Source organism: Rousettus aegyptiacus, unplaced genomic scaffold (assembly GCF_014176215.1).
Source record: "Rousettus aegyptiacus isolate mRouAeg1 unplaced genomic scaffold, mRouAeg1.p scaffold_m13_p_1, whole genome shotgun sequence".
In the NCBI taxonomy this organism is placed as follows: domain Eukaryota; kingdom Metazoa; phylum Chordata; class Mammalia; order Chiroptera; family Pteropodidae; genus Rousettus; species Rousettus aegyptiacus.
In genome coordinates this window covers 10,742,903-10,765,617 of record NW_023416284.1, presented here as the reverse complement: position 1 = coordinate 10,765,617, position 22,715 = coordinate 10,742,903, and the positions used below count along the sequence as shown (strand labels likewise).

General features: G+C 42.2%; 1 pseudogene; it reads left to right on the top strand.

Annotated features, from left to right (window-relative positions):
* The first annotated feature begins 9,684 nt into the window (after nucleotides 1-9,684).
* Nucleotides 9,685-9,803, top strand: LOC118604262 (annotated as a pseudogene).
* The last annotated feature ends 12,912 nt before the right edge of the window (nucleotides 9,804-22,715 follow it).

The following is a 22,715-nucleotide window of genomic DNA, read 5'->3' as shown; positions in this document are numbered from 1 at the left end:
TTCAGCCTGAAGGACTCCGTTTAGTATTTCTTTAGTCTGCTAGTGACAAATGGTCTGCTTTAATTTGTCTGGAAATATCTTAACTTCTCCTTTATTTTTGAAAGTTTTCTGAATATAGACTTTTTAGTTGACAGCCTTTATTTCAGCATTTTGAATATTTCATTCCACCGCCTTCTGGTCTCCATGGTGTCTGAGGAGAAGCCAGCTGTTAATCTTATTGAGGATCATCTGTCTGCAATGAGTTGCTTTTCTCTTACTGCTTTCAAGATTTGTTCTTTGTCTTTCGACAGTTTGACTGTGATTTGTCTAGGTATGGATCACTTTGTGTTTATCCTATTTAGAATTTCTGGCTTCTTAAATGTGTAGGTAATTAAAAAAAAAACCTAATTTGGGAAGTTTTCCACCATTGTTTTTTAAATATTCATGTATCCAAATATTCTTTAAGTATTCTTTCTGCTCTTCCTCTCTTCTGCCTTGGGACTTTCGTTATTCATATGTCGATATGCTTGATGGTGTCACATAGATCTCTGATGCTCTGTCCACTCATCTCCAGTCTTTTCAATTTCTGTTCCAGACAAGATAACCTCAATTGACATTACTTAAAGTTTTCTGATTCTTTCTTCTGTCAATAGAAATATGCGGAGTCCTTCTAGTAAAATTTTCCTTTCAGTTTCAATTTTAAACTCCATAATTTCTGTTTTTCTCTTCTTGTGATATCTATCCTTTTTTTTGTTGTTGATATTTTGTATTTTATGATACCTTGACTCACACTTTCCTTTAATTCTTTGGATATAATTTGAACATATTTATAATAGCCGATTTAAAGGCTCTTTCCAGGAAGTCCAACATCTAGGTATCTTCAGGGACAGTTTCTACTGGTTTTTTACCTCTGTGTATGAGCCATATTTTCCTATTTCTTTGTGTGTCCCAAAAGTTTTTGTTGAAGACTAAACATTTCAAAAATATAATGTGGCAACTCCGGAAATCAGATTCCTCCTCTTCCCCAGAGTCCGATGATGTGGCTGTTCCCTACCCTCTCTTTTGTTTGTTTAGTGGCTTTTCTGGACTGATTATGTAAACTCCGTTCCCTGTTATGTGCAGCCACTGAAGTGTCTGCTTGTTTAGCTTAGTGGTCAGCTAACAATTGGACAGGGATTGTCTTAAATACTTTGAACCAATAGATCTTGGACTCTTTGCCAAGAGATTTTTTGTGTTCCTTCAGTGCTTTGGCAGTTTACGGTTCTGAGTTTGCCTTCACCTTCTGCTTGTTCAGGGTCTTAAGATCATCCAGAGGTGAGAGATTCGGACCTTACGAACTTCTCTGGTCTTTTCCAGGTATGTGCACAACCATGAACATGTGTGGTCTTCTAGATTCCCATGAATATGTCAGAGGTTGTTAAAGACCCTTATGGATATCACATTACCCAGATTTTCCTTTAAGTTGTTGTTGTTGCTTTTTTTTTTTTTGGCCAGGCTCTTATTTGCTTCAACTGGTGTTACCGTCTTAGACATCTGTAATGTTAAACACTAAAATTGCCATTCAATTTTTTTTGACAAATACTCTGGCTTAGAGCTTTTTCCGCTGAGCAGATTCTGAGCCAGATAGAATAATGATAAGCTTTGAAATAGGGCTTTTCCAGGAGCTGCAAGGCAAATCAAATAATGACATTTCTCTGGGGATGGCAATTTTTGAGGATCTCCAAATTCAGTCTGCCCCTTCCAGTGACTGGTTTTCATGGCTACAATTGGTCTGTGTCTGCTGATTTTTTTAAGACATGGTGCTAGAGAGAAAAAAATGGAAATAGAGAAAGTTAAAATGCCACTAACTTCAGTGGTCTTTCCAAGATTCAGCTCTTATTCTTGAATAAATGCATTTAGGATTATCGTTAGCCTTTGGTTATTTTATAATTCTGAAAGAGTTTATTTGGATAATTTTTGCCAGTGTTTTCATTGCTTTTGTGGATTCTCAGAAGTCAGAAATACGATGACTATGAATGAGTTTTAATTTTTTTCAGATGACTTTATGCATCTGTTGGGATGAGAAATAATTACTTTTCTTAAACAGTTACTTTGATAAATTACTCAATAGATTTTCTGATGTGGAAATACCTAGCCGAGGCCAAAGACAAGTTACTTAACTTCTTTGTATTTTAATTTCCCTCATTTTCTAAACTGAGGACATAAGAGTATGTTATCATTGGTTCTAGGCATTAAAGAGGAATTTAGAACAGTGTCTGGCATGTAGTGAACCCTTGATGAAGGTCCGCTATTATTATTGTCTTTACATTCCATGGATAAGCCTATTAGTTATGGCATATTACTATTTTAAATATACTACTAGATTCCATTTGCCAATATTTTTAAAGAATTTTTGCATCCTTGTTCATAAATGTGAGATTGGTTTAAAATTTCCTATCTTGAATTTTGTGTCAGGGTTATTCTGGCCTCAGAAAACCAAGTTGGGTGCATTATATTTCTAATACCCCATTATGGGGATATTATCAAGGGAAAGGGATTGGTGGATCTTAGAGGAGGTAGGAGAAGGTTTGAAAAGCTTCCCTTAAGGCTGGGAAGGACACATAAGTTGTTATGATATTCCAGAGACGCAGAACCCCAAGCTCTTTTAGTCACCCCACCTAGATGGAAGACATTAAGAGAGTGACTGCACGGAAGGGAATCAGTCTTACTTGCTTCATCAAGGCCACCGTGTCCAGGTTTGGTTTGAAAACAATGCAGCCACCTGACTTTAAACAATGGTGTGGACTTAGACAGGAATTTGCAACTGGTTACCTACCCCCAATGTTGTGGGCCGTCCATACCTTGAGACCTTGACCAAACCCTTGGGAACATACAGAGGATTCTCTATAATAATTGAGATGTATTTCCTGCCTTCCTAGGAAGGTAGAGACTTGAAAAAGGTCATCTGATTTACAGAGATATAAAACTGTAGCACATCATATACTACACGATACGGAATCCAATTCATTACCACTGCCTCTGCTCTATGTCTTATTTATCTTATTTTCTATTTGTGTCTTTCTTTATACCACGAGCTCTGAGAGGGCTGGAGCCTAGCTTTATTCATCTCCACATCTATAATTCTTACATATGGCCTAGGACTGAAAGAGTTCTTGCTAAGTCTTTGGTGGAACTAGATGAAAATGGAGGTAAAATTTCCTGTCGAAAGCATATTTCTGAGCAAGGCTTTCAGGAAAATAATTACTCAGATCTGAAGGAATTGGTCATGTGCTAGATGCTATGGATTTGCTTGTTCAACATCTATTCCAACTTCTGTCTAGTGTGCCTTCCTGTACTATGACGGCTGAAAAAAAATAATTAATTTCCTATACTCCATTGCAGCCAGTGTTTCAGATGTGATTTAGGTTCCATCAATCAAAATCTCCTGTGCAAGTCTTAGATTTGGAACTGATATAGTAAGGGAAAGAGGTAGGGCACGAGGCATCCCCTTTTGCTAACATGAGTCACGAAGAGACAATGTGGCTAAGGAGGTTCCTGCATTGTTGGTTTCCTTGGCAATGGGAAGGAAGCTTTCTGACCACAGCAAAGACAGAAGGATTCTGGAGACCAGAGGTTTTGTCTCTGAGCTGAGCTCAGAGTCTGCTTCTCTTGCTTCTTCAATGATCCATAAGCCTCCTAATACTTAATGTTAGATCTCCTTCTGCCTAACTTAGTAGGAGTGATTTCTAATATCCGTAACTAAATCTTAATAGGTTGTTGACTATAGATTTTCGAGGAAGTGGAAATCTGTGGTTGGTTACCTGACTAGGTTGTATTTGAAGGCAGTGAAGATCCCACTGGCAGAGAGGAGATGGGCCTAGAGTGAATGGTATATTAAAAGCAAGTCTTTGCAGGCCAACAGTTTGCTGTGATAATCTATTAGAGCAAGAATAGGAATGTAAGCACTGTGCAGTGTGTAAACTACTTCTAACTGTACTGTAGAGTTTAAAGAAAGAAAATAATCAGCTGAAGATTCTGCATTCACACCTCAAGTCTGGCGAGAGGACCAGGCCCTTCTATGGCTGCCTTAAAAGCAATTTCTCTTCTTTGTTACCCACAGGTTTAACATGGCTAAAAATCAGTTGCATCGCTTGAAACTGCAGGTTGCTAAACTACAATGTAGGTAAAATTTACAGCCTCAATGAGTCTCTTGAGAGAGAGCTAGGGTATGCTTAAGAGTGGGACTCTGAGTCTTTGAGATTTTTGTTGGCGGTTTTTAAGGACTGATGTGCCATCAGTCCTGAAATTCACTGAGTATTCCCTGACGGTGACTCCTGCCTTGTTTGGACATCCTTGAATAACCTTACAAGGGAAAGCTGTGTTTCCTCCTGACCACCTTCATCACATCCCAGCCGTGAGAGCTGTGATTAGAGTTGGATCCAAGCATCACATGCACCTAAAGAATGACATTTTTTTTGTTGTTTGTTAATTTGCATTAGCAGAAAATGAGGAGATGGGTGGGCATAGACTCTGAAGGCATTAAACCAGGGAGGGAAATTTTAATTTTAAATCACATTTCTCATTTAATCATGAGTAGTTGCAGTGGTCCCCAAACTTTTTGATACCAGGGACCAGTGCTCTTTTGAGAATCTAATGCCTGATGATGGAGCTGAGGTGGTGATGCTAGTGCTGGGGAGTGGCTGCAAATACAGATGAAGCTTTGCTTGCTTGCCTGTCACTCACTTCTTGCTGTGTGGCCCCATTCCTAACAAGCACAGACTGGTACCAGTCTGCTGCCCACTGCCCCGGGGTCGGGGACTCTTGGATAGTTGCATCAGGGTGAACTTACCACAGAATCTGGATTCAATACCACAGAATCTGGATTCAATATGTTAGTTTGAGCATCTGTAAATGCTTACTATTTGTGTGCGTGTTCAACAATCTTTGAAGATGGCCACCATGAACCACCACTCCCTGTATTTACATACTTGGGTAATCTCATCCCATGTTGGATTGGAGACAGCTGAGTGACTCACGTTAGCCAATAGAATGCAGCAGAAATTAAGGCCAGGAAGCTTCCATTTTGTGCTCTTGTGAGCCCTGAGTGGCCATGTAATGTATCCAACTATTCTGCTGGAGAGAGAGGTCATGTAGAAGAGCATGATGTGCCATCCGTGTGCATGAAGAAGCCAGCTTAGATGTTACAGCCCACAGAGTTCAGCTATTTGGTTGTCTACTGCCCCTGACCAAATCTGAGACTTCTCCCCTAAGACTTACGATTTGAAGGTCTGTATTTGGTTTGATGGAGAGAAGAGGTATATCCTTACACAAGTTATGTACCATTAGTCAGAGAAAAGCCATTGATGGGCCAGATTTTGGTAGCTGGGCAGAGGAATTTGGAGTTCCATGTGCCCATTAGAATTCACTTTCTCTATGTAGTCCAAACTCATACAAAGCCCACGCTAGCAGGAAAGCAGTTTCTCCTAGCCTCTTGGGGGTCTGTGGTATGAATGTTGCTCTCAATTACCCATTATGGTGGAAAGGCATTTTGGAGACAAAGGCGCAGGGAACACATCCCATTCACGTGCCCGATGGGAATTACCAAGTCATCAGCATCGACAGCAAAAACAAGAAGCTGGAGCATCCTTTCTCATCACGTGTGTTCTGAGATCAGGTAGAAAGTAGAAGAAGGGGCATGGGCTTGAATAGAAAGAGGTAGGTTTCGGGCCTGGTTTTGCATCTTTCTAGCCAGAGTGACCTTTGTGGTGGACTTCCCAGCATCTATTTCTCTACCACTGCCCAAGCGATTATCTAAGCCGAGAGATCAACCCCTTTAGACCTCAAGATAGTGAGACCCCCAGAATGGCCACCCCCAGAGAAGTGCACAAGTATCAACTTCTGAGTGGAGAAGCACCTGCTTAATGGCATTCATGATAACCCCAGTCCTTTCACTATGACTTGCTTAGGAATTGATGGATATACAATTCAATCTTGGCCAAGAAACAGTAAGAGGAAATCTGTTGGGGATGAGAGGGGGCTACCAGGAAATGTTTTCTCTCTTCTCGAAAGGACACCCAGACAGAGACGGCCCTTTTCCTTATTGCATCTGGGTGTGATACCTTGGATAAATCCCTTAATCTCTACAATCCCTCCCTGTGGTGAGAATAGAGATGACATATGTAAATCACTAGGTCATAGCATTCACTCAACACATTGCAGCTATTATTATTTTTATTACTCTAATGAGGTAATACTACAGAAATCCAAGTTCAGTGTAATTCATGCTTTAAAATGATATAACTCAGCTTCTAGTCTCAAAGATGGCTAGTTCCCCTCCACCCCATGTGCACATGATTCTTCTCACATCAAGAGCTGAAGCTTATTTCCTTCTTCTTTGAATGTGGGCTGGCCCTGTGACTGCTCTGATCAATAGAATATAGTAGACATAATGTCCTGGGACTTCTGAGCCCAAGTTGTAAGAACACTGGAAGCTTCTCTTTCCTCTCTTTGTAATGCTTGCCTTTGAGATCCTCCCTTTCAGAACCCAGCTGCCCAGCAAATAGCTAAGCCAATAGCTAATTTCAACTGCCGGGCATAGAGTGAGCCATTTTGGACATTCCTGCTTAATTTTCCCCCACAGATGACTGCAGCCCAGTTGGCATCTCATAGAGTAGAAGACCTGTCTGCGTCCTCTCGACTCCCAGAATTGTGAGAATGGCTGCTATTGTGAGCTATTAAATTTTAGAGTGGCTCGTTATGCAGCAAGAGATAACAAAAAAGCAACTTTTAAAAATGTATTTTGGAATTCTAGCTCTTTGCTGACGTCATGTCACCATCCCATCTCTCCCGCAGGCTGATGCAGTGAGCATGAGATGTTGTTCCATTGAGGTCCACCCTCTTTCTGTCTCAGGGCTCTGTCTCTGGAGTCCCTTCATTGATGAAGTTCATGTGGTAGAACCACTTCGATCAATGCCCTCAGCTTCTCTCCACCGTCTCTGAAATGCTTAGAAGTTAACATATGTGACAATGGAAGAACATCAGCTTTGCGACCTCAAGACTCAAGTTCAAGACTCACTAACTATGGGAGCTTAAGCAAGGTTCTTAATCTTTTGAGTCTCCCTTTTTTTCCAGCTGTAAGCTGCGGATAATAATAGTAGCTTTCTCATAGAGTAGTTGAATGATGCAAATGAGATAACATATGTAAAAGTATTTTGAAAATGTATTCTCTACACACGGTAATTATCATTATTACATCTTGTCGTACAATGAACATCAGTGCGCGAGCTCATTAACCAACAGCCCCTTTTTTGGTGGTGTTTTGTTTTTGAGTTCTCCCCATGCTGGGAAACAAGATCACTGAGGGGGAAGTAAATTCCTCATCAACGTCACCATCATCATCTTCACCCTCATAACCATCATCAGCACTGTCATCATTGTCACCATTGTTACTGTACCATTTCTTGAGCATCTGCTAAGCTAACCCTTGTCATAATTCTCACAATGATTCTTTAGGATGTGTGTCTTATTCACCTTCTTTTTAAAAAAATTTTATTAAATTTATTGGGGTGACATTGTTAGTAAGACTATATAAGTTTCAAGTGTACAATTCTATAATGCATCGTCTGCATATTGCATTGTGTGTGCACCACCCAAAATCAAGTCTCCTTCCACCGCCATGTGTTTGACCCCCTTTACCCTCTTCTACCTCTCCCAAGCTCTTTTCCCATCTAGTAACCACCATAACTTTGTCTGTGTCTATGAGGTTTTTTTGGTCTATTTGTTTATCTTATTTGTTTGTTACTTTCTGTTTTATATCCCACATATGAGTGAAATCGTATGGTTCTTGACTTTTCTGGTCTGAATTACGTTCCTTACCATGATATTCTCATTGTCACTAATGGCAGTATTTCACCTTTCCTTATGGCTGAGAAGTATTCCATGGCATATATGCACCACATCTTTATCTAATCACCTATCAGAGGACACTTCAGTTGTCTCCATGTCTTGACCACTGTGAATAATGCTGCGATGAACAACGGGGTGAATTTATCTTTGTGAATAAATGTTTTCAAATTTGGGGGTTAGCTATCCAGAAGAGGGGTTGCTGCGTCATATGGTAGCTCTAGTCTTAATTTTTTGAGGAAACTCCATTCTGTTTTCCATGGTGGCTGCACTGATTTACATTCCCACCGGCCATGTATGAAGGTTCCTTTTTCTCCACAACCTTTCCAACACTTATTATTACTTGTCTTGATTAACCCTCTTTTATAGATGAGGAAATCAAGGCTAGTTCAGGTGAATCTCCTTGCTCAACATCATTCAGAGGTAAACTGGGCTCGCTGGGATGGTAAAAACCAAATAAAAAGGACATTTGTTACTGCCTACATCTTTCTTATTTTCCCATCAACCTCAGAGAACTAATGACTTAAGTGGCTCTGGGGGTATTTGCGATGTCAACAACATTATTAAGCTATGATGCAAATGGTACTTTTTTGGGGGAAAAACACCCTCTGGCATTGGAATAGTGGCAATGAAGGCTGAATCTGAAGCTGTCAACACCCTGCAAGTGTAAGGCTGGGGTTAAGGGGAAGCCAAGCGTCCCTGTTTATTTGCTGTGTGCTGCCTTTCGTGGAAGCTGGGCAGGCACTAATTAGGTAGTTGCTCAGAAAGTTGCTATCTCTAACTGTAGGCTATCCAAATTGCTCTCTGTGTTCCAGAAGCTTTAGAAGAGCATGCCTCCCACCCCGCCCCAACTCTCCTCCCACCCCACCCTCACTTGCCAAACCTCAAGGACCACAAATACACCTAATTATGTCAGTTCGGCTTGGCATTTGTTTTCCAGATAGCATCTTCCATTAGTGTTGACCTTCGGGCTGCCTGGCTGCTGTACCTTTGGGGGTTGAAGGTGATGCGTTGATTACCCTGGTGACATAGGAAAGTGGTGGAGAGGGAGGCGGAGGGTGTGGATGACATCTCAAATAGGCCCTAAAACTATATCTTCTCTTTCTTCCACGTCTCCTATGCTTCCGTCAGGTGACACTAAGTTCTCTGGGGTCACCAGGTTGGAATCTGGTGTGAATGTGTTGGTCGCCTCAGCCTTGAGGATCTTCAAGGCACCTAGTGGTCCCTAGAGATAAGTTTCGGATGGCAGTTGTATTTTATTTATTATTCTTGTATCTCATCCCCAACCAAGCAAGCAGTTGGAGGCTCTTAGGCAGCATGTGTGGAATTGAATTTGCACCATTTCTGTACCAATGGCATGGACCAGAGGCAGGGCGATGGAGGCTGAGCTCCATAAGCAAACAAACTGTGTGCATATTCTTTTAACTCAGTGCTCAAGCCGAGTTCTGATCCCAGGAGTCATGCTAAATGGGATTGGGTATTATGATTTTGTGAGGAGTCTTGCTTACTAAATTCTCTACAAACTGAGGAAGTGTGTAGCCTTTTAATGAGATAAAATCTCTACTCGACATATACAGAAACGAGTGTGACATACTTTTTTAGACTTTCTGATACATGTCTAAGCAGGTAAGGTTTTGCCTTTCGCCAAGCACATCCATCCCTTGGTCACACAATGGTTCTAATCCCAGCCCCAAAGTGGCCAGGTGGGCAGAGAAGTTTATATGTGCACCAGTCCCCTAATCATCCATAACATGTCTTGGCCAATGGGAGAGTGAATAATAATTACTTTTCACTCTCTCATCTCTAACTTTCGAAAATCTTATTTACTATGGCCATGACACACTGAACATATCTGATCTCATCGGATCTCAGAAGCTAAGCAGGGTCGGGCTTGGTTAGTACTTGGATGGGAGATCACCCAGGAAGACCAGGTGCTGTAGGTGTTTAAACAAATAAATAAATGTCTTTTTTATTCTAGGTATGACCAAGGCCACAAGGAGAAACCAAGTATAAATATTCTGTTTTTTTTGTTCGTTTGTTTTTTTGTTTTTTGTTTTGTTTTGTTTTGGGTTTTTTTTGGCCACGAACTGTGAAACCACCAGTGGCCCCCATCATTTACTTTCTTGCCTTATTTTTGGATGGGGGACATATCACAAACCCAGACCAGTCAGTGGTAAGGAGTAGCTGTCATCTGAAATAGTCATCTCAACAAGAACCGTAAAAGAGATCTTCATTTACACCGACATTAATGTTAACAGCATTGAGAAAAAGATTTGGAATGATGACAGAGATACCCCCAAACCAACAAAATGTAGGATCCAGTTGTAATCCTTATGAAATACATAGGCCTGAAGGCAGACTGTTTCCTGCAGACAAGAGAAAAAAGAATCCTTTTTCATTTGTAGCCCAGAAAATTTGGCCAGCATCCCAGTTGGCTGCACTATATAGAAGTCAGTTCAGATATAGATTTTCCCCTCTCCTTGTTTGCAAGAGTTACTTGAAGAAAACAGCCAACAAACCTGTCAGCCAGATGAGTTTCCTTCTTTTACTTGATCAGAGAAAATGTCTCATGTCACAAAATCCATGTAGGAACTAATTCATGTTCTAGGTAAGAAAGAGAAACTTGAATTTCGTTTGTCTGATTATAGAAACTGTGCAGAGAGAGGCTGAAGACAGAAGATCCTGCTGAGATTTGTTGGGCACATCAGCAATAAAACACATCAGCCTAGTACCCCGTGTGGACTGGCTGTTTCTATTTCTACAACAGCTAATATTAAGTGCTTTTTATGTGCCAAACACTGGGCTGAGTGCTTCACACTATTATCTCATTTAATCCCACATCGGCTATATAAGAGGGGCTGAGGTCATCTCCATTTATGTCCAAGGCAAATCTCTAAGTCAGAGAGGGAGAGAGAGAAAGAGGGGGAGGGGCAAGGGAGAGTGAGAGGAAGGGAGGGATGGACGGACAGAAAGCTGGTTAGTGGGGAAGCCAAGATTTGAATCCAGGTCCTCTGACCTGGCCGATACTGTGCTGATTTAGGAGTTAAGTGTTTGGAGGATTGAGGTCCATATTATCATCTGGCTGAGACTTAAGTTCTTATCTATCTTCTGGTAGGATTCTTGGGTCAAGGGTCCAAGTAGCTTGGCCCAACTCAAGGCCATAGCAGGGGGTGAGCCCCACAGGGCCGGGTCAGTGGATCTGGAACACCTGAGCTGTGTCTGTCAGAAGTCCCTCTCGCGGCATCAATCTTGTTAACTCTAATCTCCCTCTCTCTTCGCTCCTACCCTCCCATTTTAAGGACAAGGAGGAAGGCTTTACTTTCATTTTGGGCAGCTATAAAAAAGGAGAAGGTGACTTAGACTGAATGGGGAAGAAGTCATGCAAGAGGTAAGTGAGAGGGCACGGGAGGGTGAGTGCCCCAGGTATGCCAGGTTTCAAAGGGCGTCCACTGTAGGCCATGACACAGCCTGAACTATACCCTGAAAATGGCCACAGTTATCAGTGACATGATTGGATCGGCATGCAAGAAAGTTTACTACCACACGAGAATTCTCATTTCTGATTACCTAGAAACCAGTCTTCCCAGACCCTGTCGTTCCTGGCAGGGCAGATGGAAACATGATATGTCCTGGGCAGGCTAATAGTTCGATGCCTCTTTAAATGCAGTTATTTAAGTATTGCTTTACATTTTCTTTCGAAGAGAAGTTGAACTGTGGGGGGTAGAGGAAGACTCCCAGTGGTGGTACTGCGTCTTGCTCTGAACAATCGGCTCCAGCCTCGAATGAATTAGCAAGCCTCTTTCAACAAAGCGGAAGTCCTGCAGTGAACAGAACCCACCTCCTTAGAATTTGTTTGCTGGTCAACTCATTTGCCAGAAAATGCTTCTTGGGTTTTCATCAGCTAACTTAAATAGCTTATTGTGGTGGTTTTAAAGTGGTATTTGAATTCTGCTTCTGGCCATGATGGAGAGACCAAGACCAGAGTTACCCTTCCATCTTAAACAACTAGAGAATCAGATAAAATATATAAAGCAATGGTCTCCAGATAGTGGAAGCAGGCGGCATGGACCGGCCCCCGAGAGAAGGAAAATCGGTGAGTTGGGACTCACAATATCTGAAACGAAAAATAACACCGGATGAAATGGAAAGGAGGTTAGATACGACAGAAGAAAATATCCGTGAATTTGAAAACAGAGCATTCGAAGCTTTCCATAGCAAAGTTCACAGAGGAAAAAAAAAAACAGAGGAAAATAAACAGAACATTAGTGATCAAGTGATCTAACATATGCGACCTATAAAACGGAGAAGAGGATAGAAAAAATTGAAAGAAATAATAGCCAAAACGCTTTCAGATTTGATGAAAACTACAAACCCACTGATCCAAGACACTCAGTAAACTTTCCCCAAAAGAATACCCATTTCTGTAATGATTAACGATGTTTAGCATCTTTTCATGTGTTTGCTGGCCATTTGTGTATCTTCTTTGGAGGAATGTCTATTTAAACCCTTTGCCCATTTTAAAGTTGGGTTATGTATCTTTTTATTGTTGAGGTGTAAGAGTTCTTTATGTGTTCTGGATACTAGGTCCTCATCAGACATACGATTTAGTCCCATTCTATGAATTGTTTTTGCACATTCTTGAGAGTGTCTGTATCAGCTGGGGTCCTCCAGAAAAACAGAAGAGATGTAAGGACTAAGAGATTTATTTTTAAGTAATTGGCTCATGCAGTGTGGGGAGTGGAGAGTCTGAAATACATAGGACAGGTCTGCAGGCTGGAAACTCAGGATAGATGATGTAGTCCTGAGGTGGAATTTCTTTTTTTTCCAGAAACCATAGATTTTGCTCTTAAAGCCTTCACCTGATTAAGTAAGGCCCAACCAAATTCTGGAAGGTAATCTCCTTGACTTAAAGTCAACGGCATCTACATAATACCTTCACAGCAACATTCAGACCAATGTACTTGCTTAAATAACTGAACGCTATAGTTTGGACATGTTGACACTTAAGCTTAACCATCATGGTGTTGCTAAACACACAAAAGTGTTAAATCCTGATGAATTCCAATTTCTTCATTTCGAGTGCTTGTGTTTTAGGTGTCACATGTAGGAGCCCATTGCTTGATCCAAGGGCACAGGGATTTACACCTATGTTTTCATATGAGACTTCTGTAGTTTAAGTTCTTACGTTTACGTCTTTGATCCATTTCGAGTCTATTTTTGTATATGGCGTGAGGTGGGGATCCAATTCATTCTTTTGAATGTGTTGTTGTCATTTTCTTAAGCCACTCAGTTTAACTTTTTCCATCATCTTACCATTCTAGTGATGCGTTCAGGCCCCTTAGAGAGTTTGGGCCCTTGACTGACCAATTTGCTCCTTAATTCAGTTCTAGGTCCCAAACTAGGGGGAAATAATAGAGCTCTTGATCTCATTTCCTTGAATCACTCTCTGGTGGTCCTGCTTCGGCCTTGAAAAGCAATGGGGTGGGCTGAGACAGCCTCATGTTGGTGTTTCGGAGAGAACATTCATCATTAGGTCACCGCAAAGCGACTGGATTTGTTTGGACTCATGAGCTGGCAGGAGAGGCTGCAGGAATCCACAGACTATGGCCCTCTGCCTGTTTTTTTCCCTCCCCTTTTTTCTAAATACAGTTTTACCTAAATACAACCACACCCATGCACTTACTATTGTCTATGCCAGCTTCAGAAGCTAAAATGTTTATGATCTGGCCCTCTAGAGAAAACTTTAAAACACTGACACACTCTCCTCGTGTGTACATAATAGAACCCTTTGTTCTCTTTAGAATAAGTGAAAATGGGTGTGTAGCAGAGGCCTTGGTGCCCCACCCAGATCCCCTGAAGTCCCTTTTCTGATTCAGGTCCCCTGCTGTTTCAATGAATGGATCAAGCTGCAACTTTCTCTTCTTTTGTGTGTTTCCTTTTCTTTCATTCCGCCTGCTTCTCTTAGCCCCTTACTTTCTCCTGAGAGCATTTCCTCAATAAATCACAGACTTAAGAATCCTGCTCTTAGGCGCTACTTCTAGAGAAATTATTCTAGGACAGCGTGCATTGTCAGAATTGGAATTCTAGCTCACACCTTCCTTCTTTTCTGTCTGTCTTCTTGAATAATGTAGTCCAAAAGCCATCGCGTTGGGATATGCAAGGGAGATGTCTGCGATGGGGGTTGGGGGTTTGTGGTCTGGCAGCTGGTAGGAGGTGTTGGACCCTGAGCAGAGAGAAGGGGGTGTTTGCATGGGGGAGCAGTGGTCGGGAGGCTCGGCATGAGGGTAACAGTGCCCTTGCAGGATGAAGAGGTGAGTGCATGCCTGAGCAATGGAAGATTATTACATACAGGAGAATTGGTCTAATGATTAAACATATCGAAGATGATGGGAGCCGGGTTTTCATTGTCTGAGGTGTTACAAATATGGAAAGGGAGGCAAACCGAAATAAACTCTGTGGTATTGGATTGGGATTGGAGGTATTAGTGTGAACTCATGTTTTCAATCTATAGAGGTAGGTAAAGACATAAATACAAAAATAAATGCATGTAATTCCTGAGAGGGCCTAGAAACACCAATGCCCCAAGGCAGTGAACACCCTTAACATCCAAATTTTGGTTTCTAAATATCTTTCTCCACTAAACAGAATAAAGACTCCTTGGAGAAATGTCTGATTCCAAGCCCGAGACAGTGAAAATAGAAGGTAAGCTAGAACATTTTGTCGTTAGAAAGTAAGGAAAATGCTAGAAAGTAAAGTAAATGCTCAAACTATGATGAGAACATATTGAAAAGGACACAGAAACCAGCTCGAAGTGGTTCCCACTGGCCAGATCTGGGAAAATGTGAGCATCAAAATAAATGATATTAGTAACAGATTATAATCTATTGAATAAAGTAGAAATCACTGAGTCTACATAGATATAAATAAATGAATGGATAAATGGGGGGAAAGAGAAAGTCTTACAGTAGAAATCCAACTAATAAATGTAGAAGGAATAATGGAATTAGAAAATCACCATTTGGCAACCATCACTGTAATAGCTAATTCTGCCCCAAATACCAATGGATGCTAGAAGTAGCGGGTGAAAGTTTGATGAGGAACAGGATAGCTACACTGTCCCTCCAAAATACACCTCCACAACAGACTTATTAATTACAACGGGGAAAAGAGTAACTTTACGTGGAGAAACCTGGCAGCCGTCACCTTGATCGAGTGATCAGATCGCCAGTAATGGGACAAATCAAAATTATGTGCCACCTGATAGGATGCAACGAGAAGAACACGGCAGCCCTTCTGTGCGACATTCCTGCCAAAATGCATAACTCGAACGTAAATTACAAGGACACGTGGGAAAAACCCAACCTGAGGGACATTCTACGAAGTAACTGACTTGAAATTGTCAAACGCGTCAGGGTTGTAAAAGTCAGAGGGACTATTCCAGATTGGAAGAGTCTGAAGAGGGATTTAGTGAGGTGTAAATGTCCCGATTAGAACACTTTGCTGTCGAGAACACTATCGAGAAAACCAGGGCTCTGTGGATTCGATGGTTTAATGTGTTATTACTAATTTCCTGATTTTGATGGTTGTGTTGTGGTCATGTGGGAGGATGTCCTTGTTTGTGGGGAATCAATAAATACGAAAGGATTTGGGAATGAAGAAACATTCTGTCACTAAGTTATTCTCGAAAAAGAATTCAGAAGAAAAAATTGTTGTAGTTTTCTTGTGACTTTCTGTAAATTTGAAGTTACTTCAAAAGAAAATGAGAGAAGAAAATGGTCACAGTCTCATGGCTCACCCGCAATGCTGCTCCCTCTCACTGTGCCCCCAGCCAGGGGACACCATGACCCCTCTGCATATAGCCCCTAAGTTTTATCCATGTCACTGTGTGCTGGTTTGGCTTCCACTTGCCATTACCTTCGACAGTCTGAAGGCTTCCTCTGGGTCCCCTCTCCTCTAAGATCAGCCCTCCAATGATGACCGATGGCAGTTGGTGGATAAATACCCCAGTCCCCTCACCCTCCAGCTGAGATGCTGCTGCAGCGTGCTCTGTAAGACTCCCTGGGTTTCCCCACAGGGTGAGCCCCATACAAACCCTTTACTGATCCTCTTTCCTTCCTCGCCTGGCTTTGCCCTTCCCATTAGTATTTCCCAGAATGGCCTCCTTGATGACCTATTTGTGCTCAGATCCTTTTCTCAGAGGTAGCTTTTTGGGAACACAAACGAAGACCCTCTCCATCGTGTCACCCTATTTTATGCAATGACAAGAACACAGCAGCACTTCTGTGATATTCCAGTACCAGGGAGAGAAGAGCAGCTCATGTCATCGAAGACGAGAAATGACCGCCACGACGAATTTGCATAAACAGACCTGATTAAAATAGCCTGTATCTCCTATTAGTTTCCCCCTGTATTTCCCTGTCACTTTCAACAATTTATTGTCCCTAGAGGCCCAAACCCTCTTTCCTTTGTTAAAGGAATATAAATCCCTGAATCTAACGGCTTCTTTGTATTTCAGTTCTTTTCTGTGAACTTCAGTGCACACACATGTAGACCAATAAAAATTCTGTGTCTTTTCCTTTGTTAATGTCATTTGTTAATTTTAATTTGCACACTCCTTTGCAATACCCCTAAGAGGGCAGAGGAAAAACTTTTCCTCCTAGACAGAAAATAAGCAAGCAGAGAAATAACTTCTTTAAAAAATTAGGAAAAAAATATTTATGAAAGTTTAAAACCCAAAATTTAATTCACCCAGCTTGTTTGACAGAAGCAAAGAGCTTTGGCCCTAAGTTGCCCAGCTAGTTGGCAGCAGAGCTCAGATATAAGGCCGATGCTGTTCTCATTTCGTGAGTAGACTGACTGCATATATATGTATGTGTGTGTGTGTGTGTGTGTGTGTGTGTGTGTGTGTGTGGTGGTTTTTACAAAAAAAAGCCTGCATAGCCCCCACACCTCTAAGGGAGGACAGGCCGTTCCAAGCGCATGCTTTGGAAAACATCTCCAGAGAAGTTCTGCTGAGCTCTGGCCCACGGAGCAGACCAATAGCCCCTACTGCGACACAAGAGGCCGTGAAGGTGTTGTAATTCTGCAAAATTAAGAGTGTGCTAAAGAAGCTATGGAGAAGACACTTGCCCAGGCCAGAGATTTTGTTAGCAGCTTCTTTGTATTTGAATCACAGCTGTCCAATGAGTCTTGCTGTGAGCTGGACTCCAAGGGGCTTCCTGGCACACATGAGAAGGCCAGCACTGTGGCCGGACACCCGAGGTGTAAGACACATCACGTCCTTCCATCACTCCACCTAAGTCACCCTGTGGAGTGCATGACCCTGGCCTCCCCGGAGTTCGGCGGACGGGTGTCACAGCCACAATTCCAAATGGTCCCTTCTCAGCCCAGAAGCCCAGGGGCTCATTCCTTAGGCCTCAACTCCTTCCTAATTTCTTTAAATGAAATCGAACTTCTTGACTGGAGCACACAGCACCCCCTCCCTCCCTTTTCTGCCTAGACTGCTCATTCTGTTTTTTTTTTTTTTTATACTAATTTAAAATGGAGGCTCAGAGAGGTGTTCACACAGCTAAGAAGAAACAGAGTCTCAATTCTGACCCACAGCTGTCTGAAGCCTCCCGAAACTGACCTCTTTCCACCAGTTGCAGGCTGCTTTTTGGCTTATTCCTTGACAAAGATGGAAACGCAAAAGGGACCTTGGAATGGTGGGCCCAAGCTTCCCTGGGCACGCTGTCTATGGGTGGCCCCGCATTCTTCATGAAGACATCGAGAGAATGAGACATACTTTGTACCCCAAGGAGCCCAATGTGTCAACGAATGCTTCTCAAACTTCTGTACCCAAGTACCCGCAGTTGGCTGAACGTTCCCTACGGAGCCCCAAGGTGCTGGGGAAGCCTGTGCCTTTGCCGCAAGTGAGACATTTCTGCGAAGTCGTCAATTTTAGCTTAAAATTCAGATGAAATGAGAGTGTTAATCTTTAGCTCCTATATATATTTATACCTGGCAAATATGTATATATATATGCCAGGTAGTCCTCATCAGCAGTGGAGTCTAGAATCTGTCTCCTCATTCGACTGAATTCTGGGGAAGGCTGGGGTGAATTTAGCTGTCGTTTATGGGCATAAACACACTCATTAACTCCTCACAATAATGCTAGGAGATAGGTATTACCCCCATTTTATAGATGCCGACGTTAGGGCCTGGTGAGAATTTCTGAGAATTACTTAGAAATCGGAATACAGGGGATTGCTTTCAGTGAATTGCGACATTATTTCTTTCTAGAACATGTGGTGATGCTAACTATCCTAAGTAACTGTTGGCAAAGTATTGCCAAGCAGAGGTCCTGCTGGATGCCTCTTCAAAGCAGAAATAAGGCTTATCTGCAATTAGCTCATTCATTGTGTGCAAATGGTACTAATTGCTCGAAAACAGTGTGTTCTCTTAAGTAGGTTAAAGCTTCCCTTCTGAAATCTTGTTTATACTATTAATTTGAGCAACAAACTCTTCTTTTCCAGAGTAAGGCACACTCTAGCCAGTGCAGGCTGGGAGAAGGGTTACAAATTCTCACTCATTTTAGTTGGAATATGAGTGTTGATTGACGCGCGGCTGCCAGCCTTGCTAATGTGAGCCCATTGAACAGAGGGTCAGCCAAATTCTGCAGTCACCTGAATTAGTAAACATTTGATGAGAAAGGAAATGGCTTCCTTTCTGCTACCAGAGAACCTTGAACTTCCTGCCAACAAAATCTTGCCAATTGGAGGTCCTGCTGGGCTTACTTTAATAAACAGATAAGACTCAATTTTAATTAGCACGCTAATTGTATCCATGCAAATGAATGTGGGGAAAGAACTTACAGTTTATTTTCTTAAGTGGGTTACCAAGATGCCCCCTGTAGCCCTGTCGATGGAGCTCCATTGTGCAGCCAACTGTTTTGTTCATTGAGTTGCACAAATCCAGCTCAACAAGCATTTCCTAAGCATGGTCCAAGGGCTGGGCTCTCTGCGAGAGCTGGGGGACAGTTAAATGAACCAGGCCCAGACCCTGTCTTCTAGGAGTCCACTGTAGAGGTCAAGGGTAAAGCTGCTAAACTCTATTAGGTAGGGTTCTTGGTTGTCAGCTACAGAAATCAATTCAGGATGTCGAAGAGAAAAGGAATGCATTGGAGGGTTGGGTGTTGAGTTGGGCTGGGCAGGGGGATGAGGAGGGCTAACCAGAGGAACAATCTGGTGGGTACATTGTTATTATAAGGACTCATTTCTAGCTGACCTTGTGTAGTTCAGGCTATCGCCTCTGTTAGGGCAGAAAAACCTCTTAACTCAGTATCTGGGGGCATGCAAATTAAATGGACACTGGATAGATTAGTAGGAAGAAAAAAATGCAAAATTGATTCATATGTATACAGGAGCTCCCCAAAGAAGCAGCTCACTAAATGGCTGAAGTTTGAGAAAGAGAGGGGAGAGAAAAGGCTTTTATGGGAAGAAAAAATGGGTTTCTAGGGGAACAAACGGGAGATAAGAAAATTTGTGATGTTTGTTTATGCAGGTGCAAGTAGTCTTTTCCATCTTTTTCATGGCCATAAAACTCCTGCAGAAACGGAAATTTATGATAGTTTCACTCCCAGAAGTTTCTGCTTTCATAGAGATAAAGGAAGCTCTATGAAGGCTTCTTTCTGCATCTGTTGATATCAAGTGGCTTTAGTTTAATTAAAGTAACCTTCATGTTAACCCTGAGGGTCCAAGTGGGTCCCCACATCTCTCACTTGTATGACCACCATATCTTCCTCGCTGGTATCCCAGTTTCCTCTCTGGCCACAGACCAAAACATTCTCTCCATAGCAGCCAGAAAGACACATTTAAAATGGAGATCAGATAATGCCCCACTTGTGTTAAAAAACCTCAAAAGGCCCAGTCCTGGGATTTGAGTTCCTAACACCATTCTCTAATTTAAAAAAGCTAGGGCTTCTTGGAGAAATTTTAGGACTAGGGAAGGAAAATATAAGTGCCAGAAAATAAGGACATGCCTGAGAAACAAAATGATGGGGTTATATCAAAGGGACACAGGTGTTGACTGGAAGAGCTCCCGGGAGCCAAAGCTGGAATGATTTGGGCAACAAAATAAACAATGCAGTATTGAAATGTAACCCAAAGTATAAAGTAATTATCTATGGTTCTATACTAACATAAATAGATAATTGACGAAGTAAATAAATGGAGAAGAGACAAATCCCCATACAGAAGAATTCCAGATAATTTGTGGAGACATTCCCCCAGCATAGCTTCCTGTCCCCTAGGTGTGGCCTAACAGAGACTCCTTCTAAAGGGTAGAGTATGGAAAGAAGGAAAGAGAGTAACTTTACAGCAGAGAAGCCTGGCAAATGCTACTGCAGCCAGGTGATCAAGGTCAAAGTCAACAGTGATAAGTCATGTTGATAGTATGTCCCCTTGAGACGATGTGACGAGAATGGCCCTTTACCTCCATGATCTTCTTCCCATATCTTAGCCGAGTAACCTATAACCCATGGAAAAACATCAGACAAACCCAGACTGAAGGACAGCCTGAAATATCTGAGCAGTACTCCTCCAAACTGTCAAGGTCATCGAGAACAAGGACAGTCCGGGAAACCATCATCACCCAGAGGAGCCTCAGGACGTGATGTCTACAAGTGATGTATCATCTTGGACAGAATCCTAGAATAGAAAAAGGACCTCTGGTAAAAACTGAGGAAATCTGAATAAAATATGGACTTTTCTTAATGATAGTATATCAGCACTGGTTATGGCAAATGTATCATATTAAATATTAGATATTACCACCAGGGGGAACTGAGTGTGGGGTATGTTGGAACTCTCTGTACATCTAAAATGCTTCTAAAAGAAAAAGTTTATTATCAAACCCCAAAAGTCCTCTGAGGGCTTCTTATTGGACTGAGAATAAAAGCCAAACTTCTTATCCTAGCTGACAATTGACAATGTGACAATTGACATTGCCCTGCATGGCCTGGCAGGCCCCGGCCTCACACCACCTCCCTGGCCACACAGGCCTCTGGGGTGGGACTCGGGGCCTTTGCTCTTGTGTGGCCTCCTCCAGAATGTTCTTCCTCTCTCCCTTTAGGCCAAGTCCTTCATCTTTCATACCCTAGCTTGAGTGCCACCTTCTCCGGAAGCCACCTTGAGAACTATCAGCACATGGCGCCTCTCACTCTCTATCACACTACACTTATGCCCGTCTGCCAGTGTCTTCTGTAATTGCTCACCTGTGCACTCCTGGACTTCGCAGGAGAATGTGCCAACCCATTGACAGCCACGACCCTAGCATCCCGCAGGGAGTAGGGGTTTATAGACATGATTGTGCTGACTCGCCAGCCTGGTCACTCCCCGACTCCACCTCCCCGCTTCCTGAAAGGGGACCCCTTCCTTTTGCCCTGGCGCTTCGACCCTCCATACGCCTTCTGCTCGTCCCATGTGCACCTGAACCTCGAGGCTCCTTAAATCCATCCCCGTCCTGGGTGTGCACACCTTGGCAGAGATTATTACTGCAGTAATTACAGGGACTCTGTTCCGCATTTCTTACAGGTTCTCACGACTGCATAATTAAGACTCACAATGTAGCGCAACCATGACGGTGTTTTACGCCACCCCCTTTCTCAAACTGTGTTTTTGTTAAAGCACCGAAAGTAATTAGCTGAGCGTGATGGTGGACGAGGCTCATAGAGAACAGAGAGAGTGTTTCTCCCTTTGTCTTTCCCCGTGGCAGTGAGGAGGGAATGGCAGCATCTTCGAGAGAGAAGCTATTGATTCTTTTGCCCCAAAGCATCCCACCGAGCTGGGTTCTGCACTGTTTGCGGAACTTTCCAGAATGAATGAAAAGCAACGTGTCTTTGTGCTTAAGGCAGATTCCCAATTATCTGTGCTGACGAAGCAGAGAACTCCCTTATCCTCGCTAAGGGATGTTTTCTAAAGTTAAAGTCAACTTTTACTTACCAGGGGCTGGGGCGGGGGATGGGGAACAGAGAGAATGGGAATTAGTGTTTAATGAGTAGAGCGTTTCTTTCTTCCCGTCTGGAAAAATAAACTTCTGGAGATGGATGGTGGTGCTGGTTGCACAACAATGCGAATGTACTTACCGCCTCTGAACTGTACATTTAAAAATGGTTAAAGCAGTAAATTTTATGTTATGCATATTTTACCGCGATGAAGAGAAACCCAGTGATGTATTCCTTAAACTCGAAAAAGTCACAATATTTCGAAGAGGAAAGGTCAGTTACACCGCAAGTTCAGAGTAAGACCCATTTTTTTTAATTTTAAAAATTATGGATGATAAATCAGAGACTGAAAATAATCAAAACAATAACCAATTATTTCTGAGTGGGAGTGATTTCTACTGTCTTCTTTGGGCTTTTTTGTATTTTTCCAATTATATATTTGACAATAAATATTTATGTATCTTTTGTAGTCAGACAAAACAGACACAGCATTGAGAAAGTACTCAGAGCCACTGAATTATATACTTTAAAGAGGTCGCGATGGCAACTTTTATGTTATGTGTCTTTTGCCACAATAAAAAAAATATATGTTTAGAAGATAAAAGACAACTTGTATGAAAGACATTAATAAATTGGGGTTTTTTTTTTTGAAGTCAATATTGCCCAGGGGAGAGGGACCAGGCTTGGGAAGAGAAACCGAGCAGCTGAAAGAGTCCAGGCAGGCCTGGGTTTAAATGCTTCTAGGTGTGATCCGAGATTTTGCCTCCTTCAGATCAGATGGGAAGCATTCTGCAACAGGAGGCTTTTTTTTTTTTTTTTTAAAGGAGTTTACTCAGGATTTATTATGATTCAAATTGAGGCCGGGTTAACACTA